A 27,689-nucleotide genomic window follows, 5' to 3' on the forward strand; every position below is an offset into this window, starting at 1 on the left:
TACATACATTGTGTTTATCCCCACCAAGACATTCATTTGTCACCCATGTGAAATATTACACTACAGTAGATTAACGTAAAACCAGGTCTCAGTAAAAGGCTACAGAGGACAATGAAAATTCACTTCATTTCATCTTGTAATATTTTAAACAAAGAGATTACTCCACGCAACATTTCTTCAAGTGTGTGTCATTTCATGAGTCCTTTGTTGCCTTAATTGCACAAAGCTGAGAAAGGGGGTTTGGTTCAGATTTCACGCTCCAAATCCGATATGTGCATGATGGAGACAAAATATTCCTGAAAAACTGCAGCTCAGTAGGTTGTGCAACCTGTTTTGTTTGAAAAATCAGTGCATGGTTAATATGCCATGCAGACTTTAGAAAAAACAGTGAAATCCGTGTGCATCTGCAGGCATGCAACTGCACCCTTACTTTTCACAGCTCTCTAGTATTACGCATGCACAATTTGGGACGGGGCAGGACAGGCACATGATTAATTAAGCACCTGTCCAGCCACGTGCTCATGCACCCCAGGATTTGCAAGGACCCACACAGAGAGGAGTTTGTAAAAAGAGTAGCTATATAATTGCACAGGTACCCAATTATCCGTGTATCTGTTCGCTAAAATCAGGCCATTTGCTGCCTGCTATGATCAAAGGATATTCTCCACAAACACCTCTAAAATCCTTGTCAGGGTGCACGTCTCTGCTCATTTATAACTTTATAGTACTTTAAGGAATTAATTGCTAATGGCTGGCTCCCAATATCAGGGGCTGGTTTTGATCTCAGCCTGGTTTTGCACTGGTGTAACTCCATTGACTTTAATGAAGTTAATCGCAATTTACATCCATATAAGAAACATCAGAATCTGGTCTTCAATCCCGGTCACACTATTTATAATCGCCTAGCAACTGCTACAGAAAGCATGATCATGGTAAGAGCACAGAGGTATGCAGCAAAAAGATCCTATTACTGTATGTGGTCCTCATTGTGTGAGCCAGAAGTAAGCAGGGAACAGAGTCATGGCCTATAGGTAATAAGGTACTAATTTTTTATGATTTTCTCATATAAAGCCATAGTTATTAACACTAATTTCTAGAGCTGGTAAAACATTTTCACACCATTTTCTGGCCAGGGGAACTTTTTTTTTCTGAAATAACTGCCAACATCTTTGAAATTTTCAATTTATTGCAAAAAAAAACCTTTCCCAGCCATTATCAATATTTTTTAAATCAAAATTATGTTCGAAACTTTTATCACATATTTTTATTTACCAATAGCTATTTTACACCTGATTTCAATGAAAATTTCAATAAAAATATCACAGAAACGGTCACAATCTCCCCCAGAAAATAGGTCAAGGATGAATCCTGCAAGTGGAAACAGTTTAGAAATTTCCCATGAAGCTGATTTTCAAGGTTTTGACCAGGTCTACTAATTTCAAAGAATGTCACCGATGGCAGAATAAGGCCACAATATATATGATGTTCAGTAGGAAGCAGCAACTGCCCCTATTGGACTTTGTTGTATGTGGTCGATGCATTTTCCACCACTCTCAGCATATCACGTGATCTTAAAGGCCCGTGTCTCCACTGGCTATTACTTTGCATAGTCATTTATACCCATGCAAAACTGAGTGGAAAATGCAAATATATAAAAATAGCAGCATTTAACATACAGTTTTCCCAGGTGCGGACTGGAGATTCAGGCCTGCAAAGCCTATCAACGACAAGCTGAGCTCTGGACCAAGCTTTAGCATTCATTCTGGACTTCCTTAACATTACTTTCCTTGGAGTGTCTAAAGAGTTCCGAAGTCTCTTCTGTGCTCGTTTGTAAAACCCTACGGGATGCCCTCAGGCATAACTGAAGTCTTCGAATACCCTTCCCCTACATGGAGGGGTTCAGCTATCCTCAACCAACTTGTTTCTATGGTGTGCTAATCAATTAAAGAGAGTGCTAAAGTAACCAAAGCAACCCTTGGGACATCAGCCACTACATAGCATCCCTGCATCTGCTCACCCATGTGCTGGGATAAAACAACATGGAAGCCAAGGCCAAGGTAACCATAACATTTTGTGTTCACAACAGTATAGAAATAGGAGAAAGAAAAGAGGAATAGATGAATGTTAAATGGATTGAATTCAGTACTCCAAAAAGATTAGAATCCAAAGTCACACTGAATATCATTGCTTAGGTTGCGTTAGTTATATCTGCAGCAACTGCAAATACTTTTGCATGGTATTGGGTTGGAAGTGAACACGTCGAAGACTAAGTGGATGCAGAATGAGCATTGTGCAGAAGAAATCATCAGTGTAAATGGGGAAGGAAACAAGGAGGTCGACAGATATATTTACCTGGGTCAGCAGCTGTGCAGAAACAACTCATTCAAAGGGAATGCAGACGGAGGCGAAAGGCAGGGTGGGCAAGTTTCAACAAAATAAAGATGTCTCTAATGGGTGATGAACTGCCCACGAAGAAAAGGAAAGAACTGTTTAACTCCACTGTTCTGCCAATAATGATATACGGAGCAGAAAGCTGGTCAACAACAAAAGCGGAGGAAGAAAAGTTCACTGTCACCCAGAGAGAAATGGAAAAGCGAATGTGCAAGACATCACTCCGTGATCATATACCGAATGAGGAGATCAGAAGGCATACAGAGGTGACCAACATAGTGCAGGCAATGTACAACGCAAAGTGAAGATGGGCGGGTCATGTAGTCCGCAGGCAAGACAATAGGTGGACAACCCGCACCAGTGACTGGATCCCCAGAGACCACAAGTGACCACTGGGCAGACCGAAAACACGCTGGGCTGATACCATGACAAAACTCTTTGGTCAGAAATGGAAAGAACATGCTAGCAACAAAATAGAATGGTGTGGCGTCGACTTGCGCTCATGGAGGGATGGACAAGGACAAGCCAGACAAAGGTGGCAAAGGTGAATAAAGAAGATTCAGAGAGCATGCACAAAATAATGATCACTTGTACACTGCTAGAAGGTAGACAGAAAGCAAAGAAGCACAATACATTGCTCGTCTCTTTATCAGCAAGCAGGCAAAAGATAATTTCAGCAACATAGCACCAGTTACAAAGTGAAATTAATAAATGAAATGATTATGGGAAAACTTCAGAAGGTCTGTGACTGGACTGGACTGTTTCTACGAATCCCAGTGTAAAGAACTCATGTGACCAGAGGGATGCACCATATATTAGGGTGCAGGAGAATGCTCCCGCTATGGTTCATCAGCCCCATTGAGTGGACCAGTGGATAGGGTGGATGGGGTTATGGTCCTTCCATTCCCCACCTTCTCACTGCCCTTTCTTCCTACTCCTATGAGCCAGACTAGAATGCTCATACACGGGGGCTAGAGATCCGGTATTAGGAAGCAGGTAATCCAAAACTGGGGCAGACAACTTACATACCATACTGTCCCTAATGGATATAGTCATTCATCTACTTGCAGGGTTCTGCCAAGATTTGGGTGATAGGATCTTGAAAAATCCTTTCTGATCTAAAATAATCTCTCGTCTTCTTTTTAAAGTACTTTTTGTTTAAATACAACGGAACAGAAAAACTGGAATAAATGAAAAATGAACCATAATATAACAGAACAAAATACTTTGGATTTGCTTTATAACAGCACAAATAAGAGGAAAAAATACTGTAAAAGTCACTCATATGTACAAATATAAATTTAATAGGTCAATGATCTAGTATCAGTGAGAGAGACAGTTTTAAAATGTAAGTGCTCGCATAATTCCTTCAATAAGCTTATCATAAAAGCTTCAGATTTTAATCATGCATTTTCCTGTTGTATCTCCCATTAAATGAGAGTTTTTCCACTAAGGCAGTATTAGTCAGCTCAGACAACCATTCTGCATGAGTCAGACAAGCAGAGCTTTTCCACAGTTTTAATGTAACCTCTTATCAACAATGAAATCACACAAGCAAATAATTTATAAATACAACAATGTATTTTGCCTGATACCACTTTGATCCTTAGATCAAGAAAGCTTAAACAGGAAAGAATGTAGGATTCATCATGTTAGAACAGGCCAAGTGTCCATCTAGTCTGGTATCCTGATTCTGACAGTCAAACACTTCACAAAAATCCATTGCATGCCTTACTTCCTTGTATAATACCTCCAATGGTGTATGCAAATTTGATATTTGCATGTTTAAATGCTAGTTAGATATATAACTGACCATTTCCTCTTTAAAATGTACACAGGCAATTAGAGAAATGGCATGCACAGATTAGCTGCCCAATCATGCATACCTAATTTTGAAATTTACATCCAAGCCATTAAAGTCAAAACTAGAAGATAAAGTTCATATAAGATACCATAGCACTAACCATCATGCTTTTGATTTTTTTTATGCCTGAAAAACATCTCCTTCCTGCAATCCAACCCACTAATAGGATGTTTGTTTGCAGCTCTTGGCTGGGTATTGCTTTGTACACTAAAGCCAGACCACAACCCCACACACAATGGGCTATTAAAATTCAGAGGTCAGAGCTGACCACGAAACAATTTGTCCATAAGAGTTTAAGATTTTGATTTTTTTTTTCCTGTCCCAAAGTCAAAATCTTAAACATTTCCCCAAACTGATTTAAAAAAAAAAAAAAAAAAAGCGGAGGGGGTCTGTTGAAATATTTTGTTTCAATAATTTTGAAAAGTCTTGCTTTTTTTTTTAAAAGAACTAAATTAAATAAAAATTAGGAACAAAAAGTTGTTTTGAATCGGAAAACTAAACATTTTGTTTCAAAAATATCACAAAGAGATGTTTTAACAATTTCAAAACACTTTTTTCTCCCAAAAAAATGTTGAATTGCGAGAGCTGTTGAAACCAAGCCTCTCTCACAAACCGTTTCAGTTTTGATGAATCAACATTTGCCAGTGAAAACTAGTTTTGTCAGAAAATTCCCAACCTGCTCTAGTCAAATCTCTGAAAGGGTTATAAAGTGTTGTTTCTATTGCCTCCTCCCACTTGCACACACTTTATGCGAGATGTCATATCAGGTCATGGAAAGTATAGCAAAAGGGAGTGAAAAAAAGATTGGAAGTCGTTTATATATTCTAGCTCTCCAGTGTCTAAAATAAGTTCTAAAATAAGCCTTTTCATGAAAAGAAGATTAGTCTTTCCATTTCAGTATTTTATTTTCTAACGTGTTCTCCCACTCCTACTTGAAGCAAAATACTTTAAAAATTATGTGGACGGTCCCGTTATTTGATACTGGTCTGAAATGAATTATAATGTAGGGTTCTGACTCCTGGATCATTTAATTAGACAACCCACAAACATACATGCATGCTATTATTTCACCAGTGTTTCCTCTATATTCATATGGCATCTAGAGCAATGGGGTTCTGAGGCACTACTGCAATACAAAAATATAATCAATTGTAATTGTATTTGGCCTTGCTGTTAATGGGGTTTAATTTGAGAGACCAGGTTTTTACCATTTTGAGAGCAAAGGTATGCATGTATCAGTACACTCAGATTCTCTTCCAGAAAAATCATTTTTTCCACAGAACTTTAAGATCAGGCTATTAAGCCTGCTCAAGTTGATATCATTAGCAAAAATCCCATTGAATTTGACAGAAACTGATTCAGGTCCCTTTTTATCAGCACCTAACAAAGTAACTGGAAAATGAGGACATGTCAAGCAAAGAACCTCCTTTTCCAGACTATGGAGCAGCAGCAGGCAAGCCCTTCCATGGCCACTACACCAGCTCTGAGGCCTAGACTCCTTGGTACCTATGTTTCTGGTCCACCATATCCTCTCCATGTGGGGTAGCACAAAGAACTCCTGCAGTTCCTGCCAACCTCCTCCTATTGCAACAGAACTGCACCAGATCTGCTGCATGTGGAGCCTTCCACACACATGAAGGAAGAGGCAAGATTTGTCCCTATGGTCAGAGGGTCACCAAAATAAGAATGAGAGGTTTCAGAGTAACAGCCGTGTGAAAAGGAAGTTTCTAAGAGTGCCACAAGTACTCCTTTTCTTTTTGCGAAACAAGAATTTCACCTTCCAGCGCATTAAAACATTTTTTGGATGTCCCTTCCACTTCTCCATCAGTGAAGTGTGTCTGTATATCACTGCAAGACTGCACCCACGTTCTAGAGACCTTTATATCTCTGCCTTAGAATACCTCCTAGATGCAGATTTTGTGTTATGTGATAAGCAGCAGCATCTACAAAGTGCCCAATGGTGTTTTATTTCATTCCTATCGTAAATGAAGGCAACATACAATAGCAGCATTAGTATAAGCAGAATTTAAATCTGCCAGCAGCAATTCCCTCATTTTTCATAAACTGTTTACCCACCCGAGCAGAAGCACTAGGATCTTTCAGGAACAACAGTGTTTCCACTAGTGCTTGTAATTCTGCAGAGACCTCTAGTTAGAAAATTAAACTGAATTGATATGAAAAATGTATATGTTTGACAGTGCTCCATAGAAATCCCCCTTCAGCTGTGGTATGAAATGTGTGGGTAAAGTTAAACACAGCTGGATTGCCAAAAGTCAATTTAATTTGAAGAATAAAAAAGCAATACTGTGAGATTAAAAATTGCTTCAGAATTTTTTGTACTGATAGGGTGTTGTTCCTGCAGAAGGCTGAGTGCCACAACAGAGAAATTTCAGCTACATCCATTTCATGTCCATTATTTTCATTTTATTTGCCAGAACATAATTTCTCTGCATTTTTGTTTACTGCCTTTCCAATAAACTCTGATTGATAGACACACATTAAAAAAAGGTAGTTGGCTTCTTTGTACTTTTATATTCTTTCTGAGTCATTGCTTTTTTTCCTTAAAATTTATCATCCTTTAAATGAGGTTCTGACAATGATAGTGTACTTTTGTCTTCATTGTGGCAGAATTGCAATGACTGGGGTAATGAAGCCAGCAGTAAGATATTCCCAGTGTCTCACCCTCTATATAGCATCAATTAATAGTTTTGCTTTAAAACTTTTTATGGACCTGAAAATTATCTTCATCAGTTTGCTAACTTACTGTGATTGCTTCCTGGAGTGAGGAGAATCTGAGTTTATCCATGGAGATTCTTGTTTTCAAATTTGTAATTCTTGCATTTCTATACTTCTCTTCTGAGGACCCTAGGGAACTTCATGAACAATTAGTTAAGCTTTGTTAATTTCCAATAAGTGCATAAGCCTACTTTCTAGGTATCAGGAAGGTCGCCAAAACCAACAAAGTGGAAGACAGGCAGACAAAGCACAGAACTACTCCTCTCAGATATATGTAGTGAATCTCTACACCAATACCCAGATCCCTCTAGGGCAGTGGTGGGCATCCTGCAGCTCATCAGGGTAATCCGCTCGTGGGCCACCAGACAGTTTGTTTACATTTGCACGGCCACCCGCAGCTCCCTGGGAGCAGCGAATCACAGCCACTGGGAGCTGCTGGCGGCCATGCAAAAACAAACTGTCTGGTGGCCCGCCAACTAATTACCCTGACGGGCCGCAGGTTGCCCACCACTGCTTTATATTCTCATCTGCAACACCCATTTAAGTCAATGAAAGTCTTAACTGATTCTAGTGGTATTGGATCAGTCCCTAAGTGGAAAAAAAACTTTAATTTATAGGAGTATTTTAATGCTGGTGAGAGACCCATGATCTGTAGCAGTGGTTAGCTCTTACATTGGAATGCCTCAGATATCTACAGGACAATGGACAACACTAAGATACCCACTCCAAACATCGCCAAACTTATTCATTTCATCCTTACCCATAAACAACTTTACATTCAGCAACAAGCATTTGGTCCAAACCATGGGAACAGCCATGGTACTAGGCTTCTTCCCCATTATGCTGGCTCCTCATTATACCAACTTTTTCAGGGGCCACCTCGAAGAAGAATTTCTGGACAAATGCACCATGAAATTGATGATATACCTGAGATACAATGGCATTTTCATTCTCTGGACATTAGACTTAAACTCCCTCAGATTTCCACCACAACTTCAACTACCACCTATTCATCAAACTCTTTCTAGAACAGTCCCACACTAGCAGCTGTTTCCTGGACACCATGATCAGCTTCAGCAAGGGAACTCTACAGATAACTATATATAAAGAAACCCATAGATCGCCACACTTTCTTTCATGGGTCCAGTAATCACCCCAAACATGCCAAGAAAATCTTATCTGCAGCCAGTCACTCAGATATCACAGAATATGCACCAAGAAGGAAGTCCAGGATACACACCTTAACACACTCAAAACTACCTTCACCAAACAAGACCACTCACCAGAGAAGTATCAGGAGGTAGGCATGTTAGTGTGTATCCACAAAAACAACAAGGAGCCACCGGACTCCTTGTTGTTGCACCAGAGAAGTAGATCACATCATCGAATGGGCCACCCAAATACCCCAAGAAAATCTGCTTCAATACGGGGGGAAACCCCTATGACCACACACCTCTAATTGTCACCTACCACCCCACACTGGAACCCATAAGGGTTGTCACTACACATTACAACTCATAACCATCTTTCCTGAACCCCTTGTTTTGGCTTTCAAACAACACCCCGTCCCTACCTCATCAAGCTCATCATGAGAAGCAAGGTCCCAACAGACCAGGACCCACCAACTCAAAGTGGCATCAGATCATATCATAACAGATGCCAAACTTGCAGACATATCTCCACTGCTACGATGATCAACCCCCCTTCCCCCAACACACCTTTCAAGGTCCAAGAGTCTTACACATGCTTATCACAATATGTGGTATACCTCATCCAGTGCACTAAATACCCCAACACCACTACATAGGTGAAACCACACAATCACTACACTCTTGAATGAACTCATACAGGGAAATGATAAAAGACAAAAACACTATCACCCATGGGTGAACACTTTTCACAAAATAATTACTCCATATCTTCTCTCTCAGTCCTCCTCCTCAAAGGAAACTACCACAATACCTTCAAAAGATGAGCCTGGGAGCTTAAATTCATAATTTTGTTAGACTAAAAATCTTGGTCTTAAAACACTGGATTTATGGCTCATTACAATAATCTGTAACCTACTAACCCTCCTTTATCCTGTGACTGAAGAAGTGTTAACTGCCCACTTCATCTTGAATTGCCTCTTACAACGTGTTAAAGCACTTATGCTAAACAATTTGTTCCATCTTGTATTTAGATGTGACACTCCGAGTACATTTCCCAGACCTGAAAGTGTGATATCTTCCTATATTTAAGAGGCACCATTTAAGTGCCACAATTTAAGTTTATTGATTTAAATTTATTAAATAAAGTTTAAAGTGTATTTATTTATATTTAAGTGCCACAATCTCTAAGGAGAGACAAATGTTGAGTTTTTAGTGGCACCTGCTAACTTTAAGAATGGTTCTCTTCCATTTAATGCCCATTTTCTAATAATCTGGAGATGAAATAATAAAAGTGAGCAAAAGACTTGCTGTCTTGTATTCTGTTTGGTCTATTCTTTTTGGAACATGTTTTTTTTCCCTTTTACTTTAAATTTACACCATTCACTTATTGCAAAAGCTATAAAAGGTAACTGTTCACCCAAAACAGCACTTTAGGCTCATTACTTAGATCAGATTTGAAGCAGAGAGAGTTGCCTTAATATTTTATAACAACATCTGAGAAAAGGATGCAGCTGCAAGTTAAATGGATACACAGGAGATAACTTTATTAATCTCTGCTGCTGAATTACACAATTTCTACCTGTGAAATTACTTTCTGATTAAACCAACTGCTGTGTACTTAAAAACAATGAGATACCGAACTGTGTCTTGCCTCTGAGGATGTTCTATCACTCTCTATTTTTAAACATATATGTATTAAATTGCTTTCTGAGAAAGGAGAGAGCATCAGTGAGTCCACATTTTCTATTCTAGGTATTTACATAGCCCTAGGGTTGCCAACTTTCTAACTGCACAAAACCAAACACTCTTGCCCTGCCCCTTCTCTGAAGCCACACCCCTACCCCTCACCTTCTGAGGCCCCGCCTCCCACTCACTCCAGCCCTACTTCTTCTGTCGCTCACTCTCTCCCCCACCCTCACTCACTGCAGAATCAGTGCCGGGGCAGCAAGCGGGGCTTCCCTGATTGCTCCTGTGGCTAGGGACCAAACATGCCGGCCACTTCTGGGGAGTTGCGTGGCGCCAGGGCAGGCAGAGAGCCTGTCTTAGCCCTGCTGTGCCATCGACCAGACTTCACAGCCTGGTCAGCAGTGCTGACCAGAGCTGCCAAGGTCCCTTTTCAAATGGGTCTTCTGGTCGATAACCAGATGCCTGGCAACCCTACATAGCCCTCATAACCATAGTATCTCAGCACCTCACAATCTTTAAGTATATACATATTACACACACACACACACGTATAAAATATTCACATATATTGTTTTCATGTATGTATACCCAGATACATTACAATTAATCTTTCATTGGAAAGCATATTCAATAGAAAGACTAAGAAAAGCTACACTAATTGTATAATTACAAGTTAGAAAAATTAAATAGTATTTAAGCTACATGTATAATTCCCCAGCTCACCAATTAGCTTGTACACATTATCTTGGGCTGTTTTCCTCCTCAGATCTCACAGGCTAAACAGGCTGAATCTAGATAATATTTGGATGGGAATCTCCAAGGAACATCTAGGTGCTCCAAGAAGTAATGCTGGTCCCTCTCTCATATGCAGGGCCCTACCAAATTCACAGCCGTGAAAAACGCATCACAGACTGTGAAATCTGGTCTTGTGTGCGCTCTTACCTTATATGACACAAATTTAATGGGGGAGAGCAGCGGTTCTCAAATTGGGGGTCCTGATCCAAAAGGGAGTTGCAGGGAGGTTGCAAGGTTATTTTATGGGGATGGCAGCATTGCCATCCTTATTTCTGTGCTGCTTTCAGAGTTGGGTAGCCAGAGAGTGACGGCTGTTGGCCAGGCACCCAGCTCTGAAGGCAGCAGTGCAGAAGGGTGCCAATACCACACCATGCGATCCTTACTTCTGCGCTGCTGCCTTCCAAGCTGGGCAGCCGGAGAGTGGTGGCTGCTGACTGTGGGCCCAGCTCTGCAGGCAGCAGCGCAGAAGTAAGGGTGGCAATGCCATACCAGGCCATCCTTAATTCTGTGCTGCTGTTGGTGGCAGCAGCTCTTCCTTCAGAGCTGGGCTCCTGGTCAGCAGCCGCCACTTTCCAGCTGCCCAGCCCTGAAGGCAGCGCTACCACCAGCAGCAGTGCAGAAGTAAGGGTAGCAGTACCACACCCCCTCTACAATAACCTTCCGACCCCCTCTTTCCTGCAAACTCCTTTTTTTGGGTCAGGACCCCTACAATTACAACACCACGAAATTTTAGATTTAAGTAGCTGAAACCATGAAATTTATTATTTGTAAAATGACCATGAAATTGAGCAAAATGGACCATGAATTTGGTAGGGCTCTACTCATATGCAGTTCGCTTGCTTCTGAGTCATACGGAAATATAGTCCAGCATGTTGGCATGAATGACACTGCTCATGGAGGTGCTGTCTTTCAGACAAGATGCAAAACACAGGTCCCTGGAGCCGCTATGTTTTGGGAAGGCGAAGACAACCACAGAAAGCCGGTTTGGACTGACACAAAGAACATCAGGAACACAGGTCGCAGAATGGAACACCCCCAGAGGAGCCCAAAATTTAAAACCCTCCTGAGAGCTGGAGCAATTTGGAGGTTTGCAGCGAACCTTGGATGACCTGTACGCACAGGACAGAACTCCCGTCCACCCCTCCCCCTCTTCTTACGTTACACCCAGGCCTGGCCAGCCTTGGGTAATGCGGGTGTGAGTATGAAAGTGGGTTAGGGCTGTCTTCCTTCCTCTGAGTGACGTGGGAAGCACTCATCACTCTCCGCTGTTATTTTATTATTTTATCAATAAAGCTTTAAAACTCAGTTACGTGGTGTGTTCCATCATCTCCTCCCTAAAGATCCTGTGGCCTCAGCCTGATCACCTGACGCCCCAGGCCGATTGGTAACATACATCTGTCACAGACTGGCCAAAATCACACTCAAGGCTACCCACTAAAAGATAAAAGCATGGCTTTTTAGCACAATTATACAATAGAAACTGATGAGGTGCTCTGTATTCTCAACTCACTGGGTGTTGAGGACACTCAGCATTTCACAGAACTGGGCCCCCCGCTTTTGGAAGCATGTTGAATATGGATGCAAATTCTGTTACAATCACAGAAGACAAAACTATGTTTGAAAATGATATTAAAGATGGCTGTGATCATAAGCGCAATAGGCCTTAGTTAAGCATGGCTGCTAGTCTGTGATGAATATAACTAATTTCACATCCTAGTGGTATTATGGACATTACAAAACAAATAAAAATATGAAGTGTACAATTTTTGTGGTTGTGGAATAGCGAGACCATCTACTGAAATAAAGGGCAACTGCATAAAAGATATGAAGCAAACCTTATTTTTAAGACATTGCATTGCACCTCACAAGGCTTTATTCACTGTACAACATTACACACTAAAGCCAGAGGGTGAAAGCCTGGCCTCACTGAAGGCAATGAAAAAACTCCCAGTGACTTCAATGGGGCCCAGATTTCACGCAGAGTGTTGTATCCTTGCATCATTATCACTAGAAACTTACCTGAACAAATGATTTTTAATAGCATCTTTTTGGATACAGGTCATGACAAGTTAGGCCCAAAATAAAGAGTTCTCTTTAAAAGACTATTATTCTGGCATACTACTTTAAAAATGTCTCAGTCCCCAGTCTCCCAATCTCTCCTCCCTTTCTCTCTGAGTCTCTCTAATAAGGTCAGTGTCAGTCAAATTTGCCTAACCAAAGAAATGGCATTCAGAGCTAAACCCTTGTAGATATCACTTTACAGGTCAGCATCTCTGCTGGAAAAGTTTAATTTCCTGCCTTAGAAGAATTACATTTTTTCCCCCTCAAGAGCCCTTCAGAGCCTGTCTCAGAGCTCTGATGAACCCCTCCCTAACTTACCTTCAAAGGCCCCAACTCATTACAACCTTTTCAACAACTGAAGAGCTGAAATTACCTCTCTTCTCTGCCTAACACCACCACTCCCTGGGCTCGGGGGCAGGAAGGAACCTCACAAGAATGACACAAAGCTTTACCTCACCTAGGGCCAAAATGCACAGGTTTAGCAGTGTTCTCACAGTCTCTGCCTGCCAGACATGACAGGATCAGGGCCAGAGACCAAGCTTGGTCATTCAACATTTCTGGTTTGGAGACCAATGAAGTTCAAACCATCCGATTCAAAATATCAGTAACATCTCCCACACTTTGAGGGATTTGTTTACCAAAAACGAATTCTATACAGCAGTTGTAATGAATATACATGTGTTTTATTTTTAATCCTACCTTACACCAGAAAAGGTTTTCTATTTTAATTTGTACTCAAAATGACTGCTGGAACCCTGTTGAAAGTACATTAATAAATCAGAACAACCCACCATACACAGACTCAAGCCAATAAAAGTGTACTTGACATTAGATACAATAGAAATAAATATAGACTGGTATCCATTTTGTTTCTATAGGAACATTTCAAACCAATATGAGTGACGCCATGTTTTTTCCAAGGCAGCTCAGGCAAAAAAATTACAAGTGAAAACTCCCGATTTATCTTGCTTCTTACTTTTGAGCTGCAAAAAAAACCCCGAAAAAACAAACAAAACAAAACCTCCTCTGAATTTTCTTTAAAAAAGAGACTAAGCATTTGAATTGTTTTTCCCAATTCTAGACATTGCAGGAGTGGGAATCTTTGGTTCGGTGCAGATTTCCAAGTACCCTGCCCATAACAACCTTAACGAATGAAAGTCTGAGAAAAAGGCACTGTATATACACATCAAGAATAAATTAAAACCAACTTCCCGGCAGCAGCACTAATGGAATGTCAAAATCTTTCATTTCCATTTTATTTGAGGAGTACGTATTTTAGGCCTCTGGGGTTTTTTCCCTCAGGTCTTAATCATCCCCATTAATATACTCAAAGGTAGAGTTGTGTTACTAAAATGTCACTTCTAGCAAATTGGTACTATACGGAATTCTAAATGACCTTGGCCTCGCTGCAGAACTGACACTCCCAAAACTAACTAAAAGGTTCTTTCTGTCATGATTTTTAAGTTATCCACCCTTTACTCAGGTGTCTGAATTGATCACGGAGGCATGCATCACAAACAGATGGAAACGCTCTCATATTTATGACCCACCAGCATTTTTCCCCTTGAAATTCATTTTTCATTAAATCACGCTCAGAACCTTTGACTTAACGTAATAACTTCATTCAAAGAAGGGAAGGTACCACATAATGGACATAATGTGTAAGAATGTTATGACAGGGTTGACTCTGAGTTAAACCAATAAAAAAATTGACACCCCATTTAATAAATATACAACAGCCAGAGGAATCAAAATCAGAAGGCAGATTAGTACACCTGTCTCATTACCGCTGGTCATCAAATTAGTTCCCTTATCTCTATTTCTTCATACTTAACATGATCATTTTGAAAAGTATAGGAATACAGGTGTTCACCGAGCTGCCAATCAATACATTTCCTGACTGTCAGTTTAAAAAAAAAAAAAAGCCATCAGCAACCAGCTGTCAGAAAGAAAGGTATGTCAGTGAAAGTGGCAAGACAGCAGAAAATTTTTTTCCTTACCAACGATGTGTTTTCGGACTATAGATGAAATTCACTGTTCCTATGCTAAGCTTGAGTAATTGAGCTCTATGAAGGGAACTAGAGGCCTGGGGTGAAATCCTGACCCCACTGAAATGAATGGGTCTTTTGTCATTGACTTCAGTGGGCTAGGATTTCACCATGGTCTAAACCTCACTGAAGTCGATTGGAATCTTTCCATTGACTGCAATGGGCTTTGGATAAAACCCTTAGCTGGGATGTGGGAATGGAATTCGGTACAGTTGCCCACTGGAGTCTGTATTAGGCTTTAGTCACTCTGCTCTCCCTTTCTGGAGATTTACAGCCACTGGATCCCTTCCCTCCCCCCACCCCACACACACATTTTTTGTGACACAAGGGTGCAGAGGTCTCACTGCGTGGCTGCTCCGCCCACAGTCCAACTTTTTGCCCGACCACAGAGTTTAAGTGGTGCAGACCACTAGAGTGAATTTAATCCTGCATGAATTACACAATATTTACCAGGATCTATATGCTTCTTGAATGACGGAAATAATGAACTCAGTAAATATACAGACAAGTACAACCATACACAACCCTGAAAGCAGCCAAGTACCCTCAACTCTCATTGTACTCTATATACATTGATGTCATTTTGTGCTTTTGTAGGAGGTAGTGAGAACCTCACAGAATCAGGGTAATTAGTTAACTAACCCCCAAACCTATTGCCATGGTGCTTTTGTACTTGTAATTTTGTCTTCAAGAGATATGAATGTTGTCAGGTTCTTTTGGGACTTGGCAATTCTATTTTATACAGCCAACGCTGTGTATTAACTTACCGGAAGTTAGTCATATTTTGATTTATGGTGGTAAAGTCTTCAGTCCTAAATCATTTATCTTTCTATAGCGAGGGAAAAGATTAAAATAAAAAAAACCTTTTGTTTAGTATTTAAAATTGTGAGAAACACATATTTATCAATCATTTCAATTGTCTGAAAAACCAAGGAACAGTCAAGAAGCTTCAAGAACCCAGATATCAGACTTCAGAAGGAAGATTATAATAATGATTTAAGAATAAAAAATTGTGCCATGTTATTTTAAGTCCTCATGTCTCCTTCAAATATAGATAAAACATAAGGTTTAAGATGGTTGAAGCAATATTTTAAGATCATAGTCATTTCCATTACACACAGCATGAAGATGGAAATATGATGGTGCTAGGACAGGCAGGGCAGAAAAGGTGGGGGAGTAGCACTGTATGTAAGGGAGCAGTATGACTGCTCAGAGCTCCGGTACGAAACTGTAGAAAAACCTGAGTGTCTCTGGATTAAGTTTAGAAGTGTGTGCAACAAGAGTGATGTAGTGGTGGGAGTCTGCTATAGACCACCGGACTAGGGGGATGAGGTAGATGAGGCTTTCTTCCGGCAGCTCACGGAAGCTACTAGATCGCATGCCCAGATTCTCATGGGTGACTTTAATTTTCCTGATATCTGCTGGGAGAGCAATACTGCGGTGCATAGACAATCCAGGAAGTTTTTGGAAAGCGTAGGGGACAATTTCCTGGCGCAAGTGCTAGAGGAGCCAACTAGGGGGGGCGCTTTTCTTGACCTGCTGCTCACAAACCGGGTAGAATTAGTGGGGGAAGCAAAAGTGGATGGGAATCTGGGAGGCAGTGACCATGAGTTGGTTGAGTTCAGGATCCTAACGCAGGGAAGAAAGGTAAGCAGCAGGATACGGACCCTGGACTTCAGGAAAGCAGACTTCGACTCCCTCAGGGAACGGATGGCCAGGATCCCCTGGGGGACTAACTTGAAGGGGAAAGGAGTCCAGGAGAGCTGGCTGTATTTCAAGGAATCCCTGTTGAGGTTACAGGGACAAACCATCCCAATGAGTCGAAAGAATAGTAAATATGGCAGGCGACCAGCTTGGCTTAATGGTGAAATCCTAGCGGATCTTAAACATAAAAAAGAAGCTTACAAGAAGTGGAAGGTTGGACATATGACCAGGGAAGAGTATAAAAATATTGCTCGGGCATGTAGGAATGAAATCAGGAGGGCCAAATCGCACCTGGAGCTGCAGCTAGCGAGAGATGTCAAGAGTAACAAGAAGGGTTTTTTCAGGTATGTTGGCAACAAAAAGAAAGCCAAGGAAAGTGTGGGCCCCTTACTGAATGAGGGAGGCAACCTAGTGACAGAGGATGTGGAAAAAGCTAATGTACTCAATGCTTTTTTTGCCTCTGCTTTCACTAACAAGGTCAGCTCCCAGACTGCTGCGCTGGGCATCACAAAATGGGGAAGAGATGGCCAGCCCTCTGTGGAGATAGAGGTGGTTAGGGACTATTTAGAAAAGCTGGACGTGCACAAGTCCATGGGGCCGGACGAGTTGCATCTGAGAGTGCTGAAGGAATTGGCGGCTGTGATTGCAGAGCCATTGGCCATTATCTTTGAAAACTCGTGGCGAACCGGGGAAGTCCCGGATGACTGGAAAAAGGCTAATGTAGTGCCAATCTTTAAAAAAGGGAAGAAGGAGGATCCTGGGAACTACAGGCAAGTCAGCCTCACCTCAGTCCCTGGAAAAATCATGGAGCAGGTCCTCAAAGAATCAATCCTGATGCACTTGCATGAGAGGAAAGTGATCAGGAACAGCCAGCATGGATTCACCAAGGGAAGGTCATGCCTGACTAATCTAATCGCCTTTTATGATGAGATTACTGGTTCTGTGGATGAAGGGAAAGCAGTGGATGTATTGTTTCTTGACTTTAGCAAAGCTTTTGACACGGTCTCCCACAGTATTCTTGTCAGCAAGTTAAGGAAGTATGGGCTGGATGAATGCACTATAAGGTGGGTAGAAAGCTGGCTAGATTGTCGGGCTCAACGGGTAGTGATCAATGGCTCCATGTCTAGTTGGCAGCCGGTATCAAGTGGAGTGCCCCAAGGGTCGTTCCTGGGGCCGGTTTTGTTCAATATCTTCATAAATGATCTGGAGGATGGTGTGGATTGCACTCTCAGCAAATTTGCGGATGATACTAATCTGGGAGGAGTGGTAGATACGCTGGAGGGGAGGGATAGGATACAGAAGGACCTAGACAAATTGGAGGATTGGGCCAAAAGAAATCTGATGAGATTCAATAAGGATAAGTGCAGGGTCCTGCACTTAGGATGGAAGAATCCAATGCACCGCTACAGACTAGGGACCGAATGGCTAGGCAGCAGTTCTGCGGAAAAGGACCTAGGGGTGACAGTGGACGAGAAGCTGGATATGAGTCAGCAGTGTGCCCTTGTTGCCAAGAAGGCCAATGGCATTTTGGGATGTATAAGTAGGGGCATAGCGAGCAGATCGAGGGACGTGATCGTTCCCCTCTATTCGACATTGGTGAGGCCTCATCTGGAGTACTGTGTCCAGTTTTGGGCCCCACACTACAAGAAGGATGTGGATAAATTGGAGAGAGTCCAGCGAAGGGCAACAAAAATGATTAGGGGTCTAGAACACATGACTTATGAGGAGAGGCTGAGGGAGCTGGGATTGTTTAGCCTGCAGAAGAGAAGAATGAGGGGGGATTTGATAGCTGCTTTCAACTACCTGAAAGGGGGTTCCAAAGAGGATGGCTCTAGACTGTTCTCAATGGTAGCAGATGACAGAACGAGGAGTAATGGTCTCAAGTTGCAGTGGGGGAGGTTTAGATTGGATATTAGGAAAAACTTTTTCACTAAGAGGGTGGTGAAACACTGGAATGCGTTACCTAGGGAGGTGGTAGAATCTCCTTCCTTAGAGGTTTTTAAGGTCAGGCTTGACAAAGCCCTGGCTGGGATGATTTAACTGGGAATTGGTCCTGCTTCGAGCAGGGGGTTGGACTAGATGACCTTCAGGGGTCCCTTCCAACCCTGATATTCTATGATTCTATGATTCTATTCATATACTTTTGGCAATTGAAAATGATAGATAAATGTTAAATATACTAAACACAAGGAATACTATATACTAATACTAAACACTGTCATTCTGAATGTGTGTGAAATCATAGGGCCCAATCCTGGGAAGATTTAGGTACATGCTTTACCCTTGTGAATAATCCTATAGAAGTCAAAGGGACTACTCAAATGTGTAAAGTTAAGTCATTGGCCACATCCTGCAAAGTGATAGGAGCCCTCAGTTCCCACTGAAGTCTACAGGAGTTGAAGGCAAGCATCTTGCATATGATAATTATAATATGGATGGTATAAACTCTCTCCATTTCTTCTGAACTGTAAAATCACAATAATAAAAAGCGTACTGCATGGACTAAGAAGTATTTGTCCCCCATTGACTTCTTGTAGAGATTTATATTCTCACACTGACATGTTTCAAATAAGATTTCACAGATTAGAAATGAAAATATAAATAACCCAAAGCAAAAAGGCACCTGCTTGGTCAAGAGATTTACAATTGTTTGAAAGCTTCACATTTGTAATTGCACTTCAGTTAAGTAGATAGAGGCCCTTCTAAATAGCAGAATATTAGAAGTCCAAAATTGTTCTTGCTAAATTGCTGTAAATGTGTATAATTTCAATGATACGTATTGAATTTTTTTTAAAAAAAGGAAACCTACACTTCTCCAAGAATTCTATGTTGCCTTCTCAGAACCTAGTCACCCCAATCATTTCAAAAGTCAAGTTATTATAGGAATTTGAAGTGATGCTATAATTATAACTCCTCATCTACCGAATACAATAATGGAAAAAATTACTGGAGTGCTTTCACACCTATGGAGAACTTTAATTTACAATTGAGTCAAGTAGCATTCTAGTTCAAAATACAGCTCTTCAAGTGAGAGCACTAACCAGAAAGGCAGAAATAATAACAAAAGAAAGCTGAGAAGTATAGATGGGGGAAAAAAAATTCGTACCTTCAAAACTAACGAGTTATCAAATTAGGCCATCAGTCATTCTTAATGATGAAGAGACTATAGCATGAAAAAAAAGCCATCAGAGCTTCAGGAAGTTTCTCTTCAACCATAGGAGGGAGCCCAGGACTTCCTTTAAATTAAGGATAAAACAGATTACCAAACAAACAATTTGAATATCAAACTGTAAAATACTGATTATGGACCTCACCCTTCAATAAGGATCACCATCCAGACACATAGGACATGGTCATGACAGCATATCCCCCCCAGTTTGGGGTAACAACCTTCTCCTGATGCTAGCTAATGAGCTACAGTACTAGCTACAAGTGGTGGCAATCTGTGCTGCAGCTCTGAAGATTCAGGATCCAAGCCCTGGTGCTGATACATAATTAGGCCATTTTGACAGTTGCAAATAAAATTGGCTTTTACATTTTTCCTTCTAAGATACACTTGGGAAATTACATTTAAAAAACTCCACTGAAAACATTATGCAGGTTCCAAAGTCAAGCGCAAGCTCACACACAGATAAATTCTGGCCTGGACTATATGCATAACTCCCATTCACCTCAATGAAATTGACAGAAAGGTGTTCGAGGAAAGAATTTAGCCCTAAATGTTTTCCATGCAGGCTTTAAACACTTTACTATGTGCATGTGCAAATGATTAATTTTTAATATTAGGAGTTACATCCTTTGATTAAATGTATTACTGCCTTTTAAGTTATTCCAAGGCTACAATCATTTTAAAATTAAATGAACCTTTGAGCACGCTTTGGGAAATGCACACTTGGCTGACATTCCATAATGCTGTTTAAAAAAAAAAAAAAAAAAAAACCAAACCCATAGCTGTGCACATTGTATTTAATTAAACTGCACTCTGTCCATTAAACTAAATGGTGGAACATTTACTTTGTTAAAAATAATTTTTTTTAACAAAGTAAATGGAATAGAATAATAAAACACCTCTTTTACGACATGTGTTTACTGCCAAGTGCAAAATTTCATCCAGTTTCAGACAGCTGACAACTTTAATTGTCACGTTGCGTTGGCCGTGATTAGACCCAGTTTAAGTAAAGCTTTCCAAAAAGAACATTTTCAATAGTTTTTCCAGTTTATGTCAGATTAGCCTCTGAGCAAGAAATTTCTTAAAGTCAAACAGTTTTTTCTAGTGTCCCTCATTCCGCTTTGATAGTGGGTTTAATTTAAAATGGATGTTTAATTTAATGGGTCTGCTGCCTCTATGACAGTACCTGTGCTGTTCTGGCAAACACAGAAAAAGCCTTATTGCCAGGAAGAAAAAATAAAAAATGATCAGAAGAACTAAAGAAGAAATATCAAGGCACAAACCCTACTCTGACTTGGCCAAGCCACTAGAACTAAACCTTGGGCTGGCTTGAATTCTGCCAACAACTCTTAAAAAGAAAGAGGGGCAGTGAGCGCAGCTTAAGAAAAAATGATGCATTCAGTGGCCTTCCTACCAGTTCTATGAGGCACTGAGAGACCTTAAATCCCAAACCCACATAGGAGTAGGTCCCCACCAAATCTGGGTCAATTTCTGCTCTCAGTTACCTTGGTATAAATCCCAAGTAATACCATTGACTTCAGCAGGACTTCATACAGGTTCACTGCAAGATCGTCCTTCGCTTACTGCTATTTAACTAGTCTGCATGGAGTTCAAGCCAGAAAGTAGCTTATTATTAGTCTAATGAAGAGAGGCTTAACACTCAACTCAATGGTATTTCTCTGTCTGTTCCATCTCAGCCGCTGTCATATGAGCCTACATAAGAAATGAACTATACAACTCTTTAGTAATTGAGCAAATACTACCCAGTACTTGGGCCTAGCCCTTGGACTCATTACTAAAGCAAAACTCTATGAGATTATGTCTTGCCCTGAAGCAGCAGCGAGATATAGTCTCAGAGATATTAAAGGATAACTAATGTTTCTTCAAGGACTGAACTTTTATGTATCATTCCACCACAGATATTACTCTGCACCATCACTGAACGCTGGATGCAAGCATTCATCTGGAATCTGCCTGCTAAGGGAAGGCAAGGCAAGGCAAGCCTATTGGGGTTGACAACATAAAAATATCTAAAATTCTGCATTGTTATGTCCCATCGAGTACAAAATAAAGGCCTGGAAAATTTATTCATGAAAGTAGCCTAAATCCCACTGACTTCAAGTAATCCCTATAGGATCAAACCTTGTGGACATTAAGGAAAGACAAACAAACGTTAAAACCATAGATAAACAGGGGTTGGGTAAAACAGACATATCTTGCCCTGATGGGCAGGATCTGTGTTCCAGTAAGGTTCAGGGTGAATATGTCTCTGTCATAGGTTGTAGAAATGAATGAATCTGTACTGCAATGTCCTTTTTAAGAAATTTGGCATCTAACAAACTTGAAATCAGAGCTGGTTGAAAAAAGGGACACCTTTTTCATGAAAATGTCAGACGAAAAATGTGCCTTTTCTTGGTGAAAATTTTAAAAATTTGAAGTTGTTGGATCAGCTCTACTTGGAATATTTTAAAAAAAGTATATTCACAAAATAATCTGTTGTGGCATTTTTAACCATGATTACGATTTCTTAGTAATGTGCCTTCCTATCTGATAAAGGTTACATCAGACTTAGTTTCTGCTGGATTTGCTTTGTATCTTTAAGTTTGATTTCTTTATAAATATTTTTAATTACGGTTATATATAAAAACTTGCTTGCTATCCTGAGATGGGAATCTCTTAAATAACTAATCCCAGAATTATAGTGCATCACTGACCTCAAAGTCACATGGTTTTTAAAAAAAAAACAAATACAATTTTTGACACCTTTGATCGCATTGAAAAGTTCTTAACCATGTAAAAACAACCAAGATTTATTCTCATTCTTTTATGAAGTTATTAAATAGTGATGCTTAGCGATGTCAGAAATTTAAGGTAAAAGTAATTCAGATAAAATGAACATGTCACTTTAACTATCAAAACATAACATTTATTATTCCTGATAAAATTCCCATCTTAGATCTCAGAACAACAGGTGTTTCTGTGATAAAAGTCAAGACAAAAGTGTGAAAGCTTTTCACATTCTTTCCTTCAATTTCTTCAGCAACACAGCTTTTGACAGAGGGCTTCTGACTGCTCAATTTGATGGCCATACAAACTTATAAAAGCTGAAGCATCGAGTTTCCCAGGGGAAGACATAATGAAATAAATGCACTCATGAATATGTATGGAAATAGTCGGCCATCTGTTCGCTACCAACATCTTTCCTTCAAACAAGTTTCAAATATTCCTGCAGAAAAGTTGTATCTTTATTTCCAGATGTAAAATTAGACCTTGAATTTTCACCCACTCAGGTCATTAAATGCTATTGTTATGAAAATGTAATTTTCCTCCCTTCTGACAATCAAAAGATCAGGTATGATACTGCACAATTTTATCAAGTTCAAGTAGAGATTTTAGCAGGTCTGTATAGTAGCTTTAAAATATTTATAGTCAAAGCACACATCGTGTAATATAAATACAACTTGCTCTGTCCTATTTAAAAGAAGCTGGAGTTATGCCCTGATTTGTATTCCACTTACATCTGATTTCCCTTTAGTTTTGGGGATTATAAGACACATTCATTCAACATTCACAAGGTTGGTGTTTGCATGGACTCTGGGTGCAGCATAGGGACTCAGCACATAGAGGAGGAGCTGTGCTTGTCCGAAAGAAAGAGGAGATGGGAGAGAGAAAAACAAGTGGCCCCAGGAGCAGCTATACACTCTAAGATTTTTCTGAAATTTGGAAAAAATGAAGTTAAATTAGACCCCGGGCAGCTTCAACCTGTGGTACAGCAGATCAGAGATCTCATTACCCCTCGGTAGCATTACAGAAGATTAGTGTCCTCAAGGACACAGAAGGTCTATTTAAAATAAATTAAGCATGCATGACTTCCATTCATCCTGTTTATTCTTCAAGCAAACTAAGTGTGGACAATGCAAGAAACATCCCCACCCAGCTCCAACATATAAACTCCTCTACTATAACTTGCCTTCAGGAATGTATCTTTATTTAGTACTAGTAGTGCATAGAGACCCCAACCAAATGGACCTTGTTGTTCAGGGCACTATTCAGATACACAGCAAGAGACAATCCCTCTATGAAGAAGTTACAGGATAAATAGCCAAGACAAAGAGTGGGAACGGAAATGTAATGCTGACAGACCTTGGTCGTCGGCAGGCAGAACTGAACCTGGGGCTTCTGGAGCTTAGTGCAAGAGCTTCTACTGCATGAGCCTCTACTGCATGAGCTAAAAGTCAACTGGCTGTTAGCTGTGGCCGTAGAGCAGACTCATTAATCTCTCTCTAAGTGGTCTTGGTACCACTAGATGGGACAGAACATCATACCCAGGAGGAGGTATGTTTACAGACACACAGGAACAAAGAGGTGAACTGACTTGCCTATGGTTACATGAGACATTAGGACTGATCTGGGAACAGAATCCCCATTGTTTCCCCATTTGGGGCTCACTTACAGTACGCCTACATAGGAATAAAAGAGCTGTAGCATGGCTGCACTGGCATAGATTAGCCCCGGGAGCCTGATTCATCTGAAAATTACAGTATCTATGTTTGGGCTCGGGCTGGAGCCCAGGCTGTGAAACTGGGGCATGGGGGAGGGGAGAAGGGTCCTAGAGCCTGAACATCTACACAGCAATTTTACAGCCCCAGAGCCCAAGCCCCATGAGCCCGAGTCAGCTGCGCCAGACCGGGCACAGATGTTTAAGGGTACATCTACACAGTAATTAAGGTGAAAAAAAATTGAGAGAAAGAAGATATTAGAATACATAAGGCCTTTAACTGTCTAACTATATTGTCATATTTGCGGAAATACCTAAACATTTTAAAACATTTAAGAAAACTAAGGAATGTCCACTGAGGGACTTGCATTTGCAAAAGGAATGTCTAAATATTGTTAGTATTACAACTATAACATTTGTGAATTCATCTCTTTAAAGGGTACGTAGGAGTGTAAAGTAGGTCATTTTAGGCCTTCATCAAGTATCTAATTCCATGAACAAATGCAGATTTTTACACATAAACAAGTGTATTTGTGACTTTCCTTGGTGCATTTTTGAGGGTTTCTTGGAATATTTAGATCATGGAGATGGAAGCAGAAAAGCAAAATCATTTTAAATGCTAGTGTGGGTGACAAAAAAGAAAGAAGGAATTAGAAGCCTTTAGAGAATGTACATGCCTGGAGTCAACTGATTTTGCTATCCCCATGTGGCTTTAATTATAGTGTTATATGACAGCACCACTATGATTATGGCACTGTTAGTAGTCCTATTGTGATGAGGGGTTCATACTGCCCCTCAGATGTTAGTATTCATTCTGTGTTGAAGCTGTGCCTGAAAACCATCAGCCAGGAAGCAATGTCATTACATTTTGCCCAAATCAGAGACAGCCAATGAAAAACTAGAAGATTTTCTGGGGTGGTGATTGGAAACTCAGGTGAGGGGATTCCGGTCTCTTTCAGTTATACCTTATTCTAGCCAATGCTAAAAGGAAAACGGAGTAGAATTTTGCATACAAGTAGCCTTTACTTATGCACAGGCCATATTGGTATTAATCAAAATATCGAAGCTATATACTATGTTCTGTTCGTAGCTACAGCACACGGGCAGCAACTTTTCCCTTTCGTACGTATTAGACTATAGAACAGATTCAATGATATTGTAACTATACAGCACTGAAGCTACAGCCTTTGAAAAAGTGCAACCCCATATTCAGGGTCACCTCCAGGATGCAGGTACCACCGTAGACTCTAGATTGGAGCAATCACTGCCTGGGAAAAGGGGACCCTGCCACATCCCAGGATAGGGCCCTAACAACAGGGTGAAGTAGCTTATATCTTCTCAGTTTACCTTCTTACACAGCCAAAATCTGCTCGGTGTTCAGGCAGATATAGTTGGCTGATCAGCTGAAGCTAGCAAGCCCTGGAAGATCCCGATGTAAACCATGGTGCAGGTTTGATTAACTTATAGTCCTGTATGGTTTCAGAGTAGCAGCCGTGTTAGTCTGTAGTCACAAAAAGAAAAGGAGTACTTGTGGCACCTTAGAGACTAACCAATTTATTTGAGCATAAGCTTTTGTGAGCTACAGCTCACTTCATCGGATGTGCTTTCAGACTAGAAGATAGCATTACAGCTCTGCCACACAAGCTACATCGGTCAAAGCAGCCCTGTGCACCTAGTTGGAGAAATAGTCTTCATAATTCTACAGAAGGATAACCCTGACACTATCAGAACATAACTGTGATCACTCCCCCTCTGGCTCATTCATTTATAACTTGAAATAGGGGAAGTAGCTGCTAGAAGTGGGAATGTTCATGCTTGTTACAAGTGTCTTGCAAAACAAAATCTCCTGAGTACTAGTGTTTAATAAGCCTGGTGCTTGCTGGGCATAAAGAATAGGGGAACTAGGAGGAGCACAGGAGGACAAATGGGGTCACGATGATAAGATCCACCACACAGTTACCAGATCTCACCATCCGTCCTGGAGGCGGGATAGTGGAAAGTGGGCTTCCAAGCAACTGTAACTATGATGAACATCTGGGTGAGAGAGAATGAGGGGCCTAATTGTGTCCAATGACCTTGTACTTGGTGCAAGTCTTTTGCTTAGTTTTAGAGTGGGAAGGAGGAAAGGGTAACTTTAGTAAATCTTTTCCAATCTCAAATATATTTGACTTTGGACATGGGCAAAAGCATGGTTTGGTTTTTAATTTTGCCTGAACCATTTCACCAATTCCTAATAAAGATAACCACCAGGTAGGCCGATTATAATGGCTTCTTCAATCACACTGAAGATTTTACACTAGAATTTCACACAATCCATCTTATTCTTTTCCCTTGATCCATAGGTTTAACCAGTCACATTTGCAAATACCCCAATGTACATATAAAAATTTGCTTTGTTTTTACTCATGGAAATAGGCCCCTACTGTAGGGCTCATAATTAGCATAAGCCATGCCTGCGAATCAAGAGAAGAAAATACCACTTAGTTTTACTAATGGTTGCAAGATGTCTAAGTGTTAATTAGCAGTGTATTGCTTCGAAAATGCATTGCAGTGCTCTGAGGGCTGGTTCACTTCAAAGCACCTCACAGAATTTCTCAAGATACCACAAGCCAGCATAGTTTGACATGGAGGGTCTGGGAAGCAAATTAGAGGCTGTAACAACAGAACAATTTGCCACATGAAGGCAGAATGAAGCTAGGTCCGTATCTCAGACCCTGGCAATTTTGCACACTGTACTGCAACCCTGTGCAGTGTAGACACTACAGGGTTAGGGCACAAGGATAGGAGAGGGGTTTTTTTTAATCTCTTAATTTAACTACAGAAAGGACATGTGCCACATTCTGGATTAGTGGATTAGATTACATAACATTAAACTGGACAGGATTAGATAGGTAGGATGGATTAGATGACACTATATATGATCGGATAGATTGGATTGGAATGGTTAGGATAGGATATATCCACGTGCATTTCAAACAAGACACGACTACCTGCAACCTGACAGGTTAGGAATGTGTGGCGATGGTTTCCTTTTCATGGTGTGAAGTGCACTGTCTGCAGCTTTTAGATCGGTAGGTACTTTTTGGGTTGCTGTATTTCAGATGAGGTGCAAAAATCAGGGTCCTGGACAACTAATGGCCTTTATAGATGACATTAATGCCGATGTCATGGCCAAAGTCCTTGTTGAGTAATTACAGTTCGTTCCCCCTATGTGCATTCCTTCCCCTATTAGGAACTGCAGTAAAATGTTGAGGTACAGAACCTCTGCCATGTTTCAGAGTAACAGCCGTGTTAGTCTGTATTCGCAAAAAGAAAAGGAGTACTTGTGGCACCTTAGAGACTAACCAATTTATTTGAGCATGAGCTTTCGTGAGCTACAGCTCACTTCATCGGATGCATACCGTGGAAACTGCAGCAGATATTATATACACACAGAGATCATGAAACAATACCTCCTCCCACCCCACTGTCCTGCTGGTAATAGCTTATCTAAAGTGATCATTAAGTTGGGCCATTTCCAGCACAAATCCAGGTTTTCTCACCCTCTACCCCCCTACACACAAACTCACTCTCCTGCTGGTAATAG

This window comes from Eretmochelys imbricata, chromosome 7 (genome assembly GCF_965152235.1).
Source record: "Eretmochelys imbricata isolate rEreImb1 chromosome 7, rEreImb1.hap1, whole genome shotgun sequence".
In the NCBI taxonomy this organism is placed as follows: domain Eukaryota; kingdom Metazoa; phylum Chordata; order Testudines; family Cheloniidae; genus Eretmochelys; species Eretmochelys imbricata.